The sequence below is a fragment of the Condylostylus longicornis genome, unplaced genomic scaffold, assembly GCF_029603195.1.
Source record: "Condylostylus longicornis isolate FDR11 unplaced genomic scaffold, ASM2960319v2 ptg000122l, whole genome shotgun sequence".
Lineage (NCBI taxonomy): Eukaryota > Metazoa > Arthropoda > Insecta > Diptera > Dolichopodidae > Condylostylus > Condylostylus longicornis.
In genome coordinates, this window is record NW_026578090.1 from 1,032,248 (window position 1) to 1,053,183 (window position 20,936).

Genomic DNA, 20,936 nt, shown 5'->3' on the forward strand with positions numbered 1-20,936 from the left:
ACGCGTTTAAAGTTTTGCAAAAGATTTTTTTAAATATCTCCAAAAATATTTTTGCTACAACATATCACCATATATCGGCAGAATCTGTGCATTCCCAGTGATCACAAAAAACACGTAGAATCGCTCTATCTCTTCTAGTTTAGCCAGAAAACGCGTTTAAAGTTTTGCAAAAGATTTTTTTAAATATCTCCAAAAATATTTTTGCTACAACCTATTATCATATATCGGCAGAATCTGTGCATTCCCAGTGATCACAAAAAACACGTAGAATCGCTCTATCTCTTCTAGTTTAGCCAGAAAACGCGTTTAAAGTTTTGCAAAAGATTTTTTTAAATATCTCCAAAAATATTTTTGCTACAACATATCACCATATATCGGCAGAATCTGTGCATTCCCAGTGATCACAAAAAACACGTAGAATCGCTCTATCTCTTCTAGTTTAGCCAGAAAACGCGTTTAAAGTTTTGCAAAAGATTTTTTTAAATATCTCCAAAAATATTTTTGCTACAACATATCACCATATATCGGCAGAATCTGTGCATTCCCAGTGATCACAAAAAACACGTAGAATCGCTCTATCTCTTCTAGTTTAGCCAGAAAACGCGTTTAAAGTTTAGCAAAAGATTTTTTTAAAAATATTTCCAAAAATATTTTTGCTACAACTTATTATCATATATCGACAGAATCTGTGCATTCCCAGTGATCGCAAAAAACACGTAGAATCGCTCTATCTCTTCTAGTTTAGCCAGAAAACGCGTTTAAAGTTTTGCAAAAGATTTTTTTAAATATCTCCAAAAATATTTTTGCTACAACATATTATCATATATCGGCAGAATCTGTGCATTCCCAGTGATCACAAAAAACACGTAGAATCGCTCTATCTCTTCTAGTTTAGCCAGAAAACGCGTTTAAAGTTTTGCAAAAGATTTTTTTAAATATCTCCAAAAATATTTTTGCTACAACCTATTATCATATATCGGCAGAATGTGTGCATTCCCAGTGATCGAAAAAAAACACGTAGAATCGCTCTATCTCTTCTAGTTTAGCCAGAAAACGCGTTTAAAGTTTTGCAAAAGATTTTTTTTAAATATCTCCAAAAATATTTTTGCTACAACATATCACCATATATCGGCAGAATCTGTGCATTCCCAGTGATCACAAAAAACACGTAGAATCGCTCTATCTCTTCTAGTTTAGCCAGAAAACGCGTTTAAAGTTTTGCAAAAGATTTTTTTAAATATCTCCAAAAATATTTTTGCTACAACATATTACCATATATCGGCAGAATCTGTGCATTCCCAGTGATCACAAAAAACACGTAGAATCGCTCTATCTCTTCTAGTTTAGCCAGAAAACGCGTTTAAAGTTTTGCAAAAGATTTTTTTAAATATCTCCAAAAATATTTTTGCTACAACCTAATATCATATATCGGCAGAATCTGTGCATTCCCAGTGATCACAAAAAACACGTAGAATCGCTCTATCTCTTCTAGTTTAGCCAGAAAACGCGTTTAAAGTTTTGCAAAAGATTTTTTTAAATATCTCCAAAAATATTTTTGCTACAACCTATTACCATATATCGGCAGAATCTGTGCATTTGCAGTGATCACAAAAAACACGTAGAATCGCTCTATCTCTTCTAGTTTAGCCAGAAAACGCGTTTAAAGTTTTGCAAAAGATTTTTTTAAATATCTCCAAAAATATTTTTGCTACAACATATCACCATATATCGGCAGAATCTGTGCATTCCCAGTGATCACAAAAAACACGTAGAATCGCTCTATCTCTTCTAGTTTAGCCAGAAAACGCGTTTAAAGTTTTGCAAAAGATTTTTTTAAATATCTCCAAAAATATTTTTGCTACAACCTATTATCATATATCGGCAGAATCTGTGCATTCCCAGTGATCACAAAAAACACGTAGAATCGCTCTATCTCTTCTAGTTTAGCCAGAAAACGCGTTTAAAGTTTTGCAAAAGATTTTTTTAAATATCTCCAAAAATATTTTTGCTACAACATATCACCATATATCGGCAGAATCTGTGCATTCCCAGTGATCACAAAAAACACGTAGAATCGCTCTATCCCTTCTAGTTTAGCCAGAAAACGCGTTTAAAGTTTTGCAAAAGATTTTTTTAAATATCTCCAAAAATATTTTTGCTACAACATATCACCATATATCGGCAGAATCTGTGCATTCCCAGTGATCACAAAAAACACGTAGAATCGCTCTATCTCTTCTAGTTTAGCCAGAAAACGCGTTTAAAGTTTAGCAAAAGATTTTTTTAAAAATATTTCCAAAAATATTTTTGCTACAACTTATTATCATATATCGACAGAATCTGTGCATTCCCAGTGATCGCAAAAAACACGTAGAATCGCTCTATCTCTTCTAGTTTAGCCAGAAAACGCGTTTAAAGTTTTGCAAAAGATTTTTTTAAATATCTCCAAAAATATTTTTGCTACAACATATTATCATATATCGGCAGAATCTGTGCATTCCCAGTGATCACAAAAAACACGTAGAATCGCTCTATCTCTTCTAGTTTAGCCAGAAAACGCGTTTAAAGTTTTGCAAAAGATTTTTTTAAATATCTCCAAAAATATTTTTGCTACAACCTATTATCATATATCGGCAGAATGTGTGCATTCCCAGTGATCGAAAAAAAACACGTAGAATCGCTCTATCTCTTCTAGTTTAGCCAGAAAACGCGTTTAAAGTTTTGCAAAAGATTTTTTTTAAATATCTCCAAAAATATTTTTGCTACGACATATTATCATATATCGGCAGAATCTGTGCATTCCCAGTGATCACAAAAAAACACGTAGAATCGCTCTATCTCTTCTAGTTTAGCCAGAAAACGCGTTTGAAGTTTTGCAAAAGATTTTTTTAAATATCTCCAAAAATATTTTTGCTACAACCTATTATCATATATCGGCTGAATCTGTGCATTCCCAGTGATCACAAAAAACACGTAGAATCGCTCTATCTCTTCTAGTTTAGCCAGAAAACGCGTTTAAAGTTTAGCAAAAGATTTTTCTAAAAATATCTCCAAAAATATTTTTGCTACAACTTATTATCATATATCGGCTGAATCTGTGCATTCCCAGTGATCGCAAAAAACACGTAGAATCGCTCTATCTCTTCTAGTTTAGCCAGAAAACGCGTTTAAAGTTTTGCAAAAGATTTTTTTAAATATCTCCAAAAATATTTTTGCTACAACATATTATCATATATCGGCAGAATCTGTGCATTCAAAGTGATCACAAAAAACACGTAGAATCGCTCTATCTCTTCTAGTTTAGCCAGAAAACGCGTTTAAAGTTTTGCAAAAGATTTTTTTAAATATCTCCAAAAATATTTTTGCTACAACCTATTATCATATATCGGCAGAATGTGTGCATTCCCAGTGATCACAAAAAACACGTAGAATCGCTCTATCTCTTCTAGTTTAGCCAGAAAACGCGTTTAAAGTTTTGCAAAAGATTTTTTTAAATATCTCCAAAAATATTTTTGCTACAACATATCACCATATATCGGCAGAATCTGTGCATTCCCAGTGATCACAAAAAACACGTAGAATCGCTCTATCTCTTCTAGTTTAGCCAGAAAACGCGTTTAAAGTTTTGCAAAAGATTTTTTAAATATCTCCAAAAATATTTTTGCTACAACCTATTATCATATATCGGCTGAATCTGTGCATTCCCAGTGATCACAAAAAACACGTAGAATCGCTCTATCTCTTCTAGTTTAGCCAGAAAACGCGTTTAAAATTTTGCAAAAGATTTTTTTAAATATCTCCAAAAATATTTTTGCTACAACCTATTATCACATATCGGCAGAATCTGTGCATTCCCAGTGATCACAAAAAACACGTAGAATCGCTCTATCTCTTCTAGTTTAGCCAGAAAATGCGTTTAAAGTTTTGCAAAAGATTTTTTTAAATATCTCCAAAAATATTTTTGCTACAACTTATTATCATATATCGGCAGAATCTGTGCATTCCCAGTGATCACAAAAAACACGTAGAATCGCTCTATCTCTTCTAGTTTAGCCAGAAAATGCGTTTAAAGTTTTGCAAAAGATTTTTTTAAATATCTCCAAAAATATTTTTGCTACAACATATTATCATATATCAGCAGAATCTGTGCATTCCCAGTGATCACAAAAAACACGTAGAATCCCTCTATCTCTTCTAGTTTAGCCAGAAAACGCGTTTAAAGTTTTGCAAAAGATTTTTTTAAATATCTCCAAAAATATTTTTGCTACAACCTATTATCATATATCGGCAGAATGTGTGCATTCCCAGTGATCGAAAAAAACACGTAGAATCGCTCTATCTCTTCTAGTTTAGCCAGAAAACGCGTTTAAAGTTTTGCAAAAGATTTTTTTTAAATATCTCCAAAAATATTTTTGCTACAACATATTATCATATATCGGCAGAATCTGTGCATTCCCAGTGATCACAAAAAACACGTAGAATCGCTCTATCTCTTCTAGTTTAGCCAGAAAACGCGTTTAAAGTTTTGCAAAAGATTTTTTTAAATATCTCCAAAAATATTTTTGCTACAACCTATTATCATATATCGGCAGAATGTGTGCATTCCCAGTGATCACAAAAAACACGTAGAATCGCTCTATCTCTTCTAGTTTAGCCAGAAAACGCGTTTAAAGTTTTGCAAAAGATTTTTTTAAATATCTCCAAAAATATTTTTGCTACAACATATTATCATATATCGGCAGAATCTGTGCATTCCCAGTGATCACAAAAAACACGTAGAATCGCTCTATCTCTTCTAGTTTAGCCAGAAAACGCGTTTAAAGTTTTGCAAAAGATTTTTTTAAATATCTCCAAAAATATTTTTGCTACAACCTATTATCATATATCGGCAGAATGTGTGCATTCCCAGTGATCGAAAAAAACACGTAGAATCGCTCTATCTCTTCTAGTTTAGCCAGAAAACGCGTTTAAAGTTTTGCAAAAGATTTTTTTTAAATATCTCCAAAAATATTTTTGCTACAACCTATTATCATATATCGGCTGAATCTGTGCATTCCCAGTGATCACAAAAAACACGTAGAATCGCTCTATCTCTTCTAGTTTAGCCAGAAAACGCGTTTGAAGTTTTGCAAAAGACTTTTTTAAATATCTCCAAAAATATTTTTGCTACAACCTATTATCATATATCGGCTGAATCTGTGCATTCCCAGTGATCACAAAAAACACGTAGAATCGCTCTATCTCTTCTAGTTTAGCCAGAAAACGCGTTTAAAGTTTAGCAAAAGATTTTTTTAAAAATATCTCCAAAAATATTTTTGCTACAACTTATTATCATATATCGGCTGAATCTGTGCATTCCCAGTGATCGCAAAAAACACGTAGAATCGCTCTATCTCTTCTAGTTTAGCCAGAAAACGCGTTTAAAGTTTTGCAAAAGATTTTTTTAAATATCTCCAAAAATATTTTTGCTACAACATATTATCATATATCGGCAGAATCTGTGCATTCAAAGTGATCACAAAAAACACGTAGAATCGCTCTATCTCTTCTAGTTTAGCCAGAAAACGCGTTTAAAGTTTTGCAAAAGATTTTTTTAAATATCTCCAAAAATATTTTTGCTACAACCTATTATCATATATCGGCAGAATCTGTGCATTCCCAGTGATCACAAAAAACACGTAGAATCGCTCTATCTCTTCTAGTTTAGCCAGAAAACGCGTTTAAAGTTTTGCAAAAGATTTTTTTAAATATCGCCAAAAATATTTTTGCTACAACATATCACCATATATCGGCAGAATCTGTGCATTCCCAGTGATCACAAAAAACACGTAGAATCGCTCTATCTCTTCTAGTTTAGCCAGAAAACGCGTTTAAAGTTTTGCAAAAGATTTTTTTAAATATCTCCAAAAATATTTTTGCTACAACCTATTATCATATATCGGCTGAATCTGTGCATTCCCAGTGATCACAAAAAACACGTAGAATCGCTCTATCTCTTCTAGTTTAGCCAGAAAACGCGTTTAAAATTTTGCAAAAGATTTTTTTAAATATCTCCAAAAATATTTTTGCTACAACCTATTATCACATATCGGCAGAATCTGTGCATTCCCAGTGATCACAAAAAACACGTAGAATCGCTCTATCTCTTCTAGTTTAGCCAGAAAATGCGTTTAAAGTTTTGCAAAAGATTTTTTTAAATATCTCCAAAAATATTTTTGCTACAACCTATTATCATATATCGGCAGAATCTGTGCATTCCCAGTGATCACAAAAAACACGTAGAATCGCTCTATCTCTTCTAGTTTAGCCAGAAAATGCGTTTAAAGTTTTGCAAAAGATTTTTTTAAATATCTCCAAAAATATTTTTGCTACAACATATTATCATATATCGGCTGAATCTGTGCATTCCCAGTGATCACAAAAAACACGTAGAATCGCTCTATCTCTTCTAGTTTAGCCAGAAAACGCGTTTAAAATTTTGCAAAAGATTTTTTTAAATATCTCCAAAAATATTTTTGCTACAACCTATTATCACATCGAAAAAAACACGTAGAATCGCTCTATCTCTTCTAGTTTAGCCAGAAAACGCGTTTAAAGTTTTGCAAAAGATTTTTTTTAAATATCTCCAAAAATATTTTTGCTACAACCTATTATCATATATCGGCTGAATCTGTGCATTCCCAGTGATCACAAAAAACACGTAGAATCGCTCTATCTCTTCTAGTTTAGCCAGAAAACGCGTTTGAAGTTTTGCAAAAGATTTTTTTAAATATCTCCAAAAATATTTTTGCTACAACCTATTATCATATATCGGCTGAATCTGTGCATTCCCAGTGATCACAAAAAACACGTAGAATCGCTCTATCTCTTCTAGTTTAGCCAGAAAACGCGTTTAAAGTTTAGCAAAAGATTTTTTTAAAAATATCTCCAAAAATATTTTTGCTACAACTTATTATCATATATCGGCTGAATCTGTGCATTCCCAGTGATCGCAAAAAACACGTAGAATCGCTCTATCTCTTCTAGTTTAGCCAGAAAACGCGTTTAAAGTTTTGCAAAAGATTTTTTTAAATATCTCCAAAAATATTTTTGCTACAACATATTATCATATATCGGCAGAATCTGTGCATTCAAAGTGATCACAAAAAACACGTAGAATCGCTCTATCTCTTCTAGTTTAGCCAGAAAACGCGTTTAAAGTTTTGCAAAAGATTTTTTTAAATATCTCCAAAAATATTTTTGCTACAACCTATTATCATATATCGGCAGAATGTGTGCATTCCCAGTGATCACAAAAAACACGTAGAATCGCTCTATCTCTTCTAGTTTAGCCAGAAAACGCGTTTAAAGTTTTGCAAAAGATTTTTTTAAATATCGCCAAAAATATTTTTGCTACAACATATCACCATATATCGGCAGAATCTGTGCATTCCCAGTGATCACAAAAAACACGTAGAATCGCTCTATCTCTTCTAGTTTAGCCAGAAAACGCGTTTAAAGTTTTGCAAAAGATTTTTTTAAATATCTCCAAAAATATTTTTGCTACAACCTATTATCATATATCGGCTGAATCTGTGCATTCCCAGTGATCACAAAAAACACGTAGAATCGCTCTATCTCTTCTAGTTTAGCCAGAAAACGCGTTTAAAATTTTGCAAAAGATTTTTTTAAATATCTCCAAAAATATTTTTGCTACAACCTATTATCACATATCGGCAGAATCTGTGCATTCCCAGTGATCACAAAAAACACGTAGAATCGCTCTATCTCTTCTAGTTTAGCCAGAAAATGCGTTTAAAGTTTTGCAAAAGATTTTTTTAAATATCTCCAAAAATATTTTTGCTACAACCTATTATCATATATCGGCAGAATCTGTGCATTCCCAGTGATCACAAAAAACACGTAGAATCGCTCTATCTCTTCTAGTTTAGCCAGAAAATGCGTTTAAAGTTTTGCAAAAGATTTTTTTAAATATCTCCAAAAATATTTTTGCTACAACATATTATCATATATCAGCAGAATCTGTGCATTCCCAGTGATCGAAAAAAACACGTAGAATCGCTCTATCTCTTCTAGTTTAGCCAGAAAACGCGTTTAAAGTTTTGCAAAAGATTTTTTTAAATATCTCCAAAAATATTTTTGCTACAACCTATTATCATATATCGGCAGAATGTGTGCATTCCCAGTGATCGAAAAAAACACGTAGAATCGCTCTATCTCTTCTAGTTTAGCCAGAAAACGCGTTTAAAGTTTTGCAAAAGATTTTTTTAAATATCTCCAAAAATATTTTTGCTACAACCTATTATCATATATCGGCAGAATGTGTGCATTCCCAGTGATCGAAAAAAACACGTAGAATCGCTCTATCTCTTCTAGTTTAGCCAGAAAACGCGTTTAAAGTTTTGCAAAAGATTTTTTTTAAATATCTCCAAAAATATTTTTGCTACAACATTTTATCATATATCGGCAGAATCTGTGCATTCCCAGTGATCACAAAAAACACGTAGAATCGCTCTATCTCTTCTAGTTTAGCCAGAAAACGCGTTTAAAGTTTTGCAAAAGATTTTTTTAAATATCTCCAAAAATATTTTTGCTACAACATATTATCATATATCGGCAGAATCTGTGCATTCCCAGTGATCACAAAAAACACGTAGAATCGCTCTATCTCTTCTAGTTTAGCCAGAAAACGCGTTTAAAGTTTTGCAAAAGATTTTTTTAAATATCTCCAAAAATATTTTTGCTACAACCTATTATCATATATCGGCAGAATGTGTGCATTCCCAGTGATCGAAAAAAACACGTAGAATCGCTCTATCTCTTCTAGTTTAGCCAGAAAACGCGTTTAAAGTTTTGCAAAAGATTTTTTTAAATATCTCCAAAAATATTTTTGCTACAACATATTATCATATATCGGCAGAATCTGTGCATTCCCAGTGATCACAAAAAACACGTAGAATCGCTCTATCTCTTCTAGTTTAGCCAGAAAACGCGTTTGAAGTTTTGCAAAAGATTTTTTTAAATATCTCCAAAAATATTTTTGCTACAACCTATTATCATATATCGGCTGAATCTGTGCATTCCCAGTGATCGCAAAAAACACGTAGAATCGCTCTATCTCTTCTAGTTTAGCCAGAAAACGCGTTTAAAGTTTTGCAAAAGATTTTTTTAAATATCTCCAAAAATATTTTTGCTACAACATATTATCATATATCGGCAGAATCTGTGCATTCAGAGTGATCACAAAAAACACGTAGAATCGCTCTATCTCTTCTAGTTTAGCCAGAAAACGCGTTTAAAGTTTTGCAAAAGATTTTTTTAAATATCTCCAAAAATATTTTTGCTACAACCTATTATCATATATCGGCAGAATGTGTGCATTCCCAGTGATCACAAAAAACACGTAGAATCGCTCTATCTCTTCTAGTTTAGCCAGAAAACGCGTTTAAAGTTTTGCAAAAGATTTTTTTAAATATCTCCAAAAATATTTTTGCTACAACATATCACCATATATCGGCAGAATCTGTGCATTCCCAGTGATCACAAAAAACACGTAGAATCGCTCTATCTCTTCTAGTTTAGCCAGAAAACGCGTTTAAAGTTTTGCAAAAGATTTTTTTAAATATCTCCAAAAATATTTTTGCTACAACCTATTATCATATATCGGCTGAATCTGTGCATTCCCAGTGATCACAAAAAACACGTAGAATCGCTCTATCTCTTCTAGTTTAGCCAGAAAACGCGTTTAAAATTTTGCAAAAGATTTTTTTAAATATCTCCAAAAATATTTTTGCTACAACCTATTATCACATATCGGCAGAATCTGTGCATTCCCAGTGATCACAAAAAACACGTAGAATCGCTCTATCTCTTCTAGTTTAGCCAGAAAATGCGTTTAAAGTTTTGCAAAAGATTTTTTTAAATATCTCCAAAAATATTTTTGCTACAACCTATTATCATATATCGGCAGAATCTGTGCATTCCCAGTGATCACAAAAAACACGTAGAATCGCTCTATCTCTTCTAGTTTAGCCAGAAAATGCGTTTAAAGTTTTGCAAAAGATTTTTTTAAATATCTCCAAAAATATTTTTGCTACAACATATTATCATATATCAGCAGAATCTGTGCATTCCCAGTGATCACAAAAAACACGTAGAATCCCTCTATCTCTTCTAGTTTAGCCAGAAAACGCGTTTAAAGTTTTGCAAAAGATTTTTTTAAATATCTCCAAAAATATTTTTGCTACAACATATTATCATATATCGGCAGAATCTGTGCATTCCCAGTGATCACAAAAAACACGTAGAATCGCTCTATCTCTTCTAGTTTAGCCAGAAAACGCGTTTAAAGTTTTGCAAAAGATTTTTTAAATATCTCCAAAAATATTTTTGCTACAACCTATTATCATATATCGGCAGAATGTGTGCATTCCCAGTGATCACAAAAAACACGTAGAATCGCTCTATCTCTTCTAGTTTAGCCAGAAAACGCGTTTAAAGTTTTGCAAAAGATTTTTTTAAATATCTCCAAAAATATTTTTGCTACAACATATCACCATATATCGGCAGAATCTGTGCATTCCCAGTGATCACAAAAAACACGTAGAATAGCTCTATCTCTTCTAAAAATTCTATTAAAAATATTTTTGCTACAACCTATTATCATATATCAGCAGAATGTGTGCATTCCCAGTGATCACAAAAAACACGTAGAATCGCTCTATCTCTTCTAGTTTAGCCAGAAAACGCGTTTAAAGTTTTGCAAAAGATTTTTTTAAATATCTCCAAAAATATTTTTGCTACAACCTATTATCATATATCGGCAGAATCTGTGCATTCCCAGTGATCACAAAAAACGCGTAGAATCGCTCTATCTCTTCTAGTTTAGCCAGAAAATGCGTTTAAAGTTTTGCAAAAGATTTTTTTAAATATCTCCAAAAATATTTTGGTACAACCTATTATCATATATCGGCAGAATCTGTGCATTCCCAGTGATCACAAAAAACACGTAGAATCGCTCTATCTCTTCTAGTTTAGCCAGAAAATGCGTTTAAAGTTTTGCAAAAGATTTTTTTAAATATCTCCAAAAATATTTTTGCTACAACATATTATCATATATCAGCAGAATCTGTGCATTCCCAGTGATCACAAAAAACACGTAGAATCGCTCTATCTCTTCTAGTTTAGCCAGAAAACGCGTTTAAAGTTTTGCAAAAGATTTTTTTAAATATCTCCAAAAATATTTTTGCTACAACATATTATCATATATCGGCAGAATCTGTGCATTCCCAGTGATCACAAAAAACACGTAGAATCGCTCTATCTCTTCTAGTTTAGCCAGAAAACGCGTTTAAAGTTTTGCAAAAGATTTTTTTAAATATCTCCAAAAATATTTTTGCTACAACCTATTATCATATATCGGCAGAATCTGTGCATTCCCAGTGATCACAAAAAACACGTAGAATCGCTCTATCTCTTCTAGTTTAGCCAGAAAATGCGTTTAAAGTTTTGCAAAAGATTTTTTTAAATATCTCCAAAAATATTTTTGCTACAACCTATTATCATATATCGGCAGAATCTGTGCATTCCCAGTGATCACAAAAAACACGTAGAATCGCTCTATCTCTTCTAGTTTAGCCAGAAAACACGTTTAAAGTTTTGCAAAAGATTTTTTTAAATATCTCCAAAAATATTTTTGCTACAACCTATTATCATATATCGGCAGAATGTGTGCATTCCCAGTGATCACAAAAAACACGTAGAATCGCTCTATCTCTTCTAGTTTAGCCAGAAAACTCGTTTAAAGTTTTGCAAAAGATTTTTTTAAATATCTCCAAAAATATTTTTGCTACAACCTATTATCATATATCGGCAGAATCTGTGCATTCCCAGTGATCACAAAAAACACGTAGAATCGCTCTATCTCTTCTAGTTTAGCCAGAAAACGCGTTTAAAGTTTTGCAAAAGATTTTTTAAATATCTCCAAAAATATTTTTGCTACAACCTATTATCATATATCGGCAGAATCTGTGCATTCCCAGTGATCACAAAAAACACGTAGAATCGCTCTATCTCTTCTAGTTTAGCCAGAAAACGCGTTTAAAGTTTTGCAAAAGATTTTTTTAAATATCTCCAAAAATATTTTTGCTACAACCTATTATCATATATCGGCAGAATCTGTGCATTCCCAGTGATCACAAAAAACACGTAGAATCGCTCTATCTCTTCTAGTTTAGCCAGAAAACTCGTTTAAAGTTTTGCAAAAGATTTTTTTAAATATCTCCAAAAATATTTTTGCTACAACATATTATCATATATCGGCAGAATCTGTGCATTCCCAGTGATCACAAAAAACACGTAGAATCGCTCTATCTCTTCTAGTTTAGCCAGAAAACGCGTTTAAAGTTTTGCAAAAGATTTTTTAAATATCTCCAAAAATATTTTTGCTACAACCTATTATCATATATCGGCAGAATCTGTGCATTCCCAGTGATCACAAAAAACACGTAGAATCGCTCTATCTCTTCTAGTTTAGCCAGAAAACGCGTTTAAAGTTTTGCAAAAGATTTTTTTAAATATCTCCAAAAATATTTTTGCTACAACCTATTATCATATATCGGCAGAATGTGTGCATTCCCAATGATCACAAAAAACACGTAGAATCGCTCTATCTCTTCTAGTTTAGCCAGAAAACGCGTTTAAAGTTTTGCAAAAGATTTTTTTAAATATCTCCAAAAATATTTTTGCTACAACCTATTATCATATATCGGCAGAATGTGTGCATTCCCAGTGATCACAAAAAACACGTAGAATCGCTCTATCTCTTCTAGTTTAGCCAGAAAACGCGTTTAAAGTTTTGCAAAAGATTTTTTTAAATATCTCCAAAAATATTTTTGCTACAACCTATTATCATATATCGGCAGAATCTGTGCATTCCCAGTGATCACAAAAAACACGTAGAATCGCTCTATCTCTTCTAGTTTAGCCAGAAAATGCGTTTAAAGTTTTGGAAAAGATTTTTTTAAATATCTCCAAAAATATTTTTGCTACAACCTATTATCATATATCGGCAGAATCTGTGCATTCCCAGTGATCACAAAAAACACGTAGAATCGCTCTATCTCTTCTAGTTTAGCCAGAAAACGCGTTTAAAGTTTTGCAAAAGATTTTTTTAAATATCTCCAAAAATATTTTTGCTACAACCTATTATCATATATCGGCAGAATCTGTGCATTCCCAGTGATCACAAAAAACACGTAGAATCGCTCTATCTCTTCTAGTTTAGCCAGAAAACGCGTTTAAAGTTTTGCAAAAGATTTTTTCAAATATCTCCAAAAATATTTTTGCTACAACCTATTATCATATATCGGCTGAATCTGTGCATTCCCAGTGATCACAAAAAACACGTAGAATCGCTCTATCTCTTCTAGTTTAGCCAGAAAACGCGTTTAAAGTTTTACAAAAGATTTTTTTAAATATCTCCAAAAATATTTTTGCTACAACATATCACCATATATCGGCAGAATCTGTGCATTCCCAGTGATCACAAAAAACACGTAGAATCGCTCTATCTCTTCTAGTTTAGCCAGAAAACGCGTTTAAAGTTTTGCAAAAGATTTTTTTAAATATCTCCAAAAATATTTTTGCTACAACCTATTATCATATATCGGCAGAATGTGTGCATTCCCAGTGATCACAAAAAACACGTAGAATCCCTCTATCTCTTCTAGTTTAGCCAGAAAACGCGTTTAAAGTTTTGCAAAAGATTTTTTTAAATATCTCCAAAAATATTTTTGCTACAACATATCACCATATATCGGCAGAATCTGTGCATTCCCAGTGATCACAAAAAACACGTAGAATCGCTCTATCTCTTCTAGTTTAGCCAGAAAATGCGTTTAAAGTTTTGCAAAAGATTTTTTTAAATATCTCCAAAAATATTTTTGCTACAACCTATTATCATATATCGGCTGAATCTGTGCATTCCCAGTGATCACAAAAAACACGTAGAATCGCTCTATCTCTTCTAGTTTAGCCAGAAAATGCGTTTAAAGTTTTGCAAAAGATTTTTTTAAATATCTCCAAAAATATTTTTGCTACAACCTATTATCATATATCGGCTGAATCTGTGCATTCCCAGTGATCACAAAAAACACGTAGAATCGCTCTATCTCTTCTAGTTTAGCCAGAAACTGCGTTTAAAGTTTTGCAAAAGATTTTTTTAAATATCTCCAAAAATATTTTTGCTACAACATATCACCATATATCGGCAGAATCTGTGCATTCCCAGTGATCACAAAAAACACGTAGAATCGCTCTATCTCTTCTAGTTTAGCCAGAAAACGCGTTTAAAGTTTTGCAAAAGATTTTTTTAAATATCTCCAAAAATAATTTTACTACAACCTATTATCATATATCGGCTGAATCTGTGCATTCCCAGTGATCACAAAAAACACGTAGAATCGCTCTATCTCTTCTAGTTTAGCCAGAAAACACGTTTAAAGTTTTGCAAAAGATTTTTTTAAATATCTCCAAAAATATTTTTGCTACAACCTATTATCATATATCGGCAGAATCTGTGCATTCCCAGTGATCACAAAAAACACGTAGAATCGCTCTATCTCTTCTAGTTTAGCCAGAAAACGCGTTTAAAGTTTTGCAAAAGATTTTTTTAAATATCTCTAAAAATATTTTTGCTACAACCTATTATCATATATCGGCAGAATGTGTGCATTCCCAATGATCACAAAAAACACGTAGAATCGCTCTATCTCTTCTAGTTTAGCCAGAAAACGCGTTTAAAGTTTTGCAAAAGATTTTTTTAAATATCTCCAAAAATATTTTTGCTACAACCTATTATCATATATCGGCAGAATGTGTGCATTCCCAGTGATCACAAAAAACACGTAGAATCGCTCTATCTCTTCTAGTTTAGCCAGAAAACGCGTTTAAAGTTTTGCAAAAGATTTTTTTAAATATCTCCAAAAATATTTTTGCTACAACCTATTATCATATATCGGCAGAATCTGTGCATTCCCAGTGATCACAAAAAACACGTAGAATCGCTCTATCTCTTCTAGTTTAGCCAGAAAATGCGTTTAAAGTTTTGCAAAAGATTTTTTTAAATATCTCCAAAAATATTTTTGCTACAACATATTATCATATATCAGCAGAATCTGTGCATTCCCAGTGATCACAAAAAACACGTAGAATCCCTCTATCTCTTCTAGTTTAGCCAGAAAACTCGTTTAAAGTTTTGCAAAAGATTTTTTTAAATATCTCCAAAAATATTTTTGCTACAACATATTATCATATATCGGCAGAATCTGTGCATTCCCAGTGATCACAAAAAACACGTAGAATCGCTCTATCTCTTCTAGTTTAGCCAGAAAACGCGTTTAAAGTTTTGCAAAAGATTTTTTAAATATCTCCAAAAATATTTTTGCTACAACCTATTATCATATATCGGCAGAATCTGTGCATTCCCAGTGATCACAAAAAACACGTAGAATCGCTCTATCTCTTCTAGTTTAGCCAGAAAACGCGTTTAAAGTTTTGCAAAAGATTTTTTTAAATATCTCCAAAAATATTTTTGCTACAACCTATTATCATATATCGGCAGAATCTGTGCATTCCCAGTGATCACAAAAAACACGTAGAATCGCTCTATCTCTTCTAGTTTAGCCAGAAAATGCGTTTAAAGTTTTGCAAAAGATTTTTTTAAATATCTCCAAAAATATTTTTGCTACAACATATTATCATATATCAGCAGAATCTGTGCATTCCCAGTGATCACAAAAAACACGTAGAATCCCTCTATCTCTTCTAGTTTAGCCAGAAAACTCGTTTAAAGTTTTGCAAAAGATTTTTTTAAATATCTCCAAAAATATTTTTGCTACAACATATTATCATATATCGGCAGAATCTGTGCATTCCCAGTGATCACAAAAAACACGTAGAATCGCTCTATCTCTTCTAGTTTAGCCAGAAAACGCGTTTAAAGTTTTGCAAAAGATTTTTTAAATATCTCCAAAAATATTTTTGCTACAACCTATTATCATATATCGGCAGAATCTGTGCATTCAAAGTGATCACAAAAAACACGTAGAATCGCTCTATCTCTTCTAGTTTAGCCAGAAAACGCGTTTATAGTTTTGCAAAAGATTTTTTAAATATCTCCAAAAATATTTTTGCTACAACCTATTATCATATATCAGCAGAATCTGTACATTCCCAGTGATCACAAAAAACACGTAGAATCGCTCTATCTCTTCTAGTTTAGCCAGAAAACGCGTTTAAAGTTTTGCAAAAGATTTTTTTAAATATCTCCAAAAATATTTTTGCTACAACCTATTATCATATATCGGCTGAATCTGTGCATTCCCAGTGATCACAAAAAACACGTAGAATCGCTCTATCTCTTCTAGTTTAGCCAGAAAACGCGTTTAAAGTTTTGCAAAAGATTTTTTTAAATATCTCCAAAAATATTTTTGCTACAACATATCACCATATATCGGCAGAATCTGTGCATTCCCAGTGATCACAAAAAACACGTAGAATCGCTCTATCTCTTCTAGTTTAGCCAGAAAACGCGTTTAAAGTTTTGCAAAAGATTTTTTTAAATATCTCCAAAAATATTTTTGCTACAACATATCACCATATATCGGCAGAATCTGTGCATTCCCAGTGATCACAAAAAACACGTAGAATCGCTCTATCTCTTCTAGTTTAGCCAGAAAACGCGTTTAAAGTTTTGCAAAAGATTTTTTTTAATATCTCCAAAAATATTTTTGCTACAACATATCACCATATATCGGCAGAATCTGTGCATTCCCAGTGATCACAAAAAACACGTAGAATCGCTCTATCTCTTCTAGTTTAGCCAGAAAACGCGTTTAAAGTTTTGCAAAAGATTTTTTTAAATATCTCCAAAAATATTTTTGCTACAACCTATTATCATATATCGGCTGAATCTGTGCATTCCCAGTGATCACAAAAAACACGTAGAATCGCTCTATCTCTTCTAGTTTAGCCAGAAAACGCGTTTAAAGTTTTGCAAAAGATTTTTTTAAATATCTCCAAAAATATTTTTGCTACAACATATCACCATATATCGGCAGAATCTGTGCATTCCCAGTGATCACAAAAAACACGTAGAATCGCTCTATCTCTTCTAGTTTAGCCAGAAAATGCGTTTAAAGTGTTGCAAAAGATTTTTTTAAATATCTCCAAAAACATTTTTGCTACAACCTATTATCATATATCGGCAGAATCTGTGCATTCCCAGTGATCACAAAAAACGCGTAGAATCGCTCTATCTCTTCTAGTTTAGCCAGAAAATGCGTTTAAAGTTTTGCAAAAGATTTTTTTAAATATCTCCAAAAATATTTTTGCTACAACCTATTATCATATATCGGCAGAATCTGTGCATTCCCAGTGATCACAAAAAACACGTAGAATCGCTCTATCTCTTCTAGTTTAGCCAGAAAATGCGTTTAAAGTTTTGCAAAAGATTTTTTTAAATATCTCCAAAAATATTTTTGCTACAACATATTATCATATATCAGCAGAATCTGTGCATTCCCAGTGATCACAAAAAACACGTAGAATCGCTCTATCTCTTCTAGTTTAGCCAGAAAACGCGTTTAAAGTTTTGCAAAAGATTTTTTTAAATATCTCCAAAAATATTTTTGCTACAACATATTATCATATATCGGCAGAATGTGTGCATTCCCAGTGATCACAAAAAACACGTAGAATCGCTCTATCTCTTCTAGTTTAGCCAGAAAACGCGTTTAAAGTTTTGCAAAAGATTTTTTTAAATATCTCCAAAAATATTTTTGCTACAACATATCACCATATATCGGCAGAATCTGTGCATTCCCAGTGATCACAAAAAACACGTAGAATCGCTCTATCTCTTCTAGTTTAGCCAGAAAATGCGTTTAAAGTGTTGCAAAAGATTTTTTTAAATATCTCCAAAAACATTTTTGCTACAACCTATTATCATATATCGGCAGAATCTGTGCATTCCCAGTGATCACAAAAAACGCGTAGAATCGCTCTATCTCTTCTAGTTTAGCCAGAAAATGCGTTTAAAGTTTTGCAAAAGATTTTTTTAAATATCTCCAAAAATATTTTTGCTACAACCTATTATCATATATCGGCAGAATCTGTGCATTCCCAGTGATCACAAAAAACACGTAGAATCGCTCTATCTCTTCTAGTTTAGCCAGAAAATGCGTTTAAAGTTTTGCAAAAGATTTTTTTAAATATCTCCAAAAATATTTTTGCTACAACATATTATCATATATCAGCAGAATCTGTGCATTCCCAGTGATCACAAAAAACACGTAGAATCGCTCTATCTCTTCTAGTTTAGCCAGAAAACGCGTTTAAAGTTTTGCAAAAGATTTTTTTAAATATCTCCAAAAATATTTTTGCTACAACATATTATCATATATCGGCAGAATGTGTGCATTCAAAGTGATCACAAAAAACACGTAGAATCGCTCTATCTCTTCTAGTTTAGCCAGAAAACGCGTTTAAAGTTTTGCAAAAGATTTTTTTAAATATCTCCAAAAATATTTTTGCTACAACATATCACCATATATCGGCAGAATCTGTGCATTCCCAGTGATCACAAAAAACACGTAGAATCGCTCTATCTCTTCTAGTTTAGCCAGAAAATGCGTTTAAAGTTTTGCAAAAGATTTTTTTAAATATCTCCAAAAATATTTTTGCTACAACATATTATCATATATCAGCAGAATCTGTGCATTCCCAGTGATCACAAAAAACACGTAGAATCGCTCTATCTCTTCTAGTTTAGCCAGAAAACGCGTTTAAAGTTTTGCAAAAGATTTTTTTAAATATCTCCAAAAATATTTTTGCTACAACATATTATCATATATCGGCAGAATCTGTGCATTCCCAGTGATCACAAAAAACACGTAGAATCGCTCTATCTCTTCTAGTTTAGCCAGAAAACGCGTTTAAAGTTTTGCAAAAGATTTTTTTAAATATCTCCAAAAATATTTTTGCTACAACCTATTATCATATATCGGCAGAATCTGTGCATTCCCAGTGATCACAAAAAACACGTAGAATCGCTCTATCTCTTCTAATTTAGCCAGAAAATGCGTTTAAAGTTTTGCAAAAGATTTTTTTAAATATCTCCAAAAATATTTTTGCTACAACATATTATCATATATCAGCAGAATCTGTGCATTCCCAGTGATCACAAAAAACACGTAGAATCCCTCTATCTCTTCTAGTTTAGCCAGAAAACTCGTTTAAAGTTTTGCAAAAGATTTTTTTAAATATCTCCAAAAATATTTTTGCTACAACATATTATCATATATCGGCAGAATCTGTGCATTCCCAGTGATCACAAAAAACACGTAGAATCGCTCTATCTCTTCTAGTTTAGCCAGAAAACGCGTTTAAAGTTTTGCAAAAGATTTTTTAAATATCTCCAAAAATATTTTTGCTACAACCTATTATCATATATCGGCAGAATCTGTGCATTCCCAGTGATCACAAAAAACACGTAGAATCGCTCTATCTCTTCTAGTTTAGCCAGAAAACGCGTTTAAAGTTTTGCAAAAGATTTTTTTAAATATCTCCAAAAATATTTTTGCTACAACCTATTATCATATATCGGCTGAATCTGTGCATTCCCAGTGATCACAAAAAACACGTAGAATCGCTCTATCTCTTCTAGTTTAGCCAGAAAATGCGTTTAAAGTTTTGCAAAAGATTTTTTTAAATATCTCCAAAAATATTTTTGCTACAACATATTATCATATATCAGCAGAATCTGTGCATTCCCAGTGATCACAAAAAACACGTAGAATCGCTCTATCTCTTCTAGTTTAGCCAGAAAACGCGTTTAAAGTTTTGCAAAAGATTTTTTTAAATATCTCCAAAAATATTTTTGCTACAACCTATTATCATATATCGGCTGAATCTGTGCATTCCCAGTGATCACAAAAAACACGTAGAATCGCTCTATCTCTTCTAGTTTAGCCAGAAAATGCGTTTAAAGTTTTGCAAAAGATTTTTTTAAATATCTCCAAAAATATTTTTGCTACAACATATTATCATATATCAGCAGAATCTGTGCATTCCCAGTGATCACAAAAAACACGTAGAATCGCTCTATCTCTTCTAGTTTAGCCAGAAAACGCGTTTAAAGTTTTGCAAAAGATTTTTTAAATATCTCCAAAAATATTTTTGCTACAACCTATTATCATATATCGGCAGAATCTGTGCATTCCCAGTGATCACAAAAAACACGTAGAATCGCTCTATCTCTTCTAGTTTAGCCAGAAAATGCGTTTAAAGTTTTGCAAAAGATTTTTTTAAATATCTCCAAAAATATTTTTGCTACAACATATTATCATATATCAGCAGAAACTGTGCATTCCCAGTGATCACAAAAAACACGTAGAATCCCTCTATCTCTTCTAGTTTAGCCAGAAAACGCGTTTAAAGTTTTGCAAAAGATTTTTTAAATATCTCCAAAAATATTTTTGCTACAACCTATTATCATATATCGGCAGAATCTGTGCATTCCCAGTGATCACAAAAAACACGTAGAATCGCTCTATCTCTTCTAGTTTAGCCAGAAAATGCGTTTAAAGTTTTGCAAAAGATTTTTTTAAATATCTCCAAAAATATTTTTGCTACAACCTATTATCATATATCGGCAGAATCTGTGCATTCCCAGTAATCACAAAAAACACGTAGAATCGCTCTATCTCTTCTAGTTTAGCCAGAAAATGCGTTTAAAGTTTTGCAAAAGATTTTTCTAAATATCTCCAAAAATATTTTTGCTACAACCTATTATCATATATCGGCAGAATCTGTGCATTCCCAGTGATCACAAAAAACACGTAGAATCGCTCTATCTCTTCTAGTTTAGCCAGAAA